Here is a 2138-nt window from a genome sequence, read left to right as displayed (position 1 = left end):
CAGATAAAAGTCATCACTTTATTGTTCCCCATTTTAACAAAGTACTAATACTTTGGTTTTACAATCTGTAGGTTTTGATACTTTTACAAATTTATTGAACTTATTCAAAGAATTTTTCTTCTTACCTCATTAGGTGGATATCAAGTATCTACCTAATTCGTTGGTAAAAGAGATCAAGAAGTAATAACCTTGTCTGATTGGAATTTTATTCGACCACACACTTCAAAGTGTAAATAGGGCAAATATCTTGCCCTATTCATAATCCCTTTCTAGAGAAAGTCATGATTTAACTTGCTTTGAATACAAGATTCGCATACACCAAAAGATTCTCAATCAAATGGTTTGGGAGACTAGTCAAAACTAGTTTCTAAATGTGATTTTCAATCGAGAATTGAGAAATGATTGGGGTCACCAACTTGAGTCTTGTATATATGACATTTTATTCCTAGTTTGAATATAATTACCTTGATTTGTATGGTCTCACCATAAACTTAATCGTGGTATGTAAGGGCACAATGCTTGTTTTAATTGCATAATAGTGAAACCCCTTTGTTTTTTAAAACTCGTCGTCAAAAGTTACCCAACCAAAATAATATTTATAACTTCACCAACTACTCTTAGTAAAGAGGCAAGTAAAGGTCGGATCCCAAGGGACGGGTATTGATGTAGGATTTTCAATTGTAAATGGTCGTGTCTTAGGGTGTCACAATTTGGGGTTGAGATAGGAGATCAATTAAAACTAATCAACAATAAAAACAAAGCAAGGTAGATAAAATGAAGGTGTAAACAATTGATTAAAAGCACTAGGGTATCATGGGTTCATAGGGGAATACATGGGAGTTGATCATACAAACATGTTCTAAAATTATAAGCAAGCAATTATTGTTGTGATGGGATCGAGTTAGTGTATATCTTACAATCCCTAAGAAGGTTTTGTTCCCGGAGCCGAATCGATTAGATTTTACAACACCTACAAGTCGACTTAATCCTTCCTATTCACCATTATGCATGGTCTAATGAGGTTCAAGTTATTTTATGTCTTACAAGCCTCATTGAAAAGATAAGTGATGGGTAAAAAATGCAAGGATTCATAGGCTCGCATTTCATCAAACATAACATGTGCATAAGTTGAAATCACAACAAGCAAGCAAATGAATTATGTGAACATATTAGATTAAGCATAAATCATTCCCCATGTTGGTTTCCCCTAATTACCCATTAACCCTAGCTAAAGAAACTACTCACTCATGATCAAGTTTAACATGCTAACAAGGTTGTCAATCACGTTAACAAGGCAAAACATGATGAATGAATGAAAATGATTAACAATAATTAAAGCAAGGATTAAGAGAATTATACCTATGGAGATTCCAAAATAATAATGCAAAGAATAATAGAAGTGCTTGATGATTGATGGAAGGTTGTCAATCTCCCAATAAACCCAAATGATCTTCTAATTACCCAAAAAAAATTATGAACAATAGAGAAATTAAGGAAAGGTTAAGTATTGAGATTTGTATTAAGACTAGATTAAGAATTGATTACAAGATTAAGGAATGATTACTAATTGATTACAACTTGATGATAATCTAAGTAGTACAAAGGGGTATTTATACTAAAGATTAGGTACAAAAATTAGGGTTACTAAGGGCTTAAATGACTATTAAGTCCTTAAGAAATGTTGAGGAAATGCTCCTCTCCAAGGAGATGAGCATCTCCGTTTTGCTGGTCTTGGCACGGGACGATCGTCCTGAGGATAGGCACGGGTTCCCTATAGTAATATCCGAGCGGATTGTCAGGGGAGACGCTCGGATCATCTTGCTTCAGGACGAGCGTCTTCAGCACGGGACGCTCATATGGTGGTGGAAGGAGACGCTCGGATTGTCTCTGATCCACTCGGATCCCATGGCAGACAACTTTTCTTCTTTTCTTCCTTCATAATCCGCGAGGATCAATCCGGGGATGCAAGGATACTTTTGTCATTGCCCAATATACTTCATTATCTTCATAGGCCATCTAGTATTGTCTTCCCCTTGATGCTTGGTCATTAGGTGCGATCAATTTAGCTCCATTTCGCCATGTAAATGCAAGGTTTGCACTCCTCTCCTACCAAGGGAACAAAACCTCAAAGAATATGC

The sequence above is a fragment of the Silene latifolia genome, chromosome X (assembly GCF_048544455.1).
Source record: "Silene latifolia isolate original U9 population chromosome X, ASM4854445v1, whole genome shotgun sequence".
NCBI lineage: Eukaryota > Viridiplantae > Streptophyta > Magnoliopsida > Caryophyllales > Caryophyllaceae > Silene > Silene latifolia.
The sequence above is the reverse complement of the archived record's forward strand: the minus strand, read 5'-3'. Positions refer to the sequence as shown.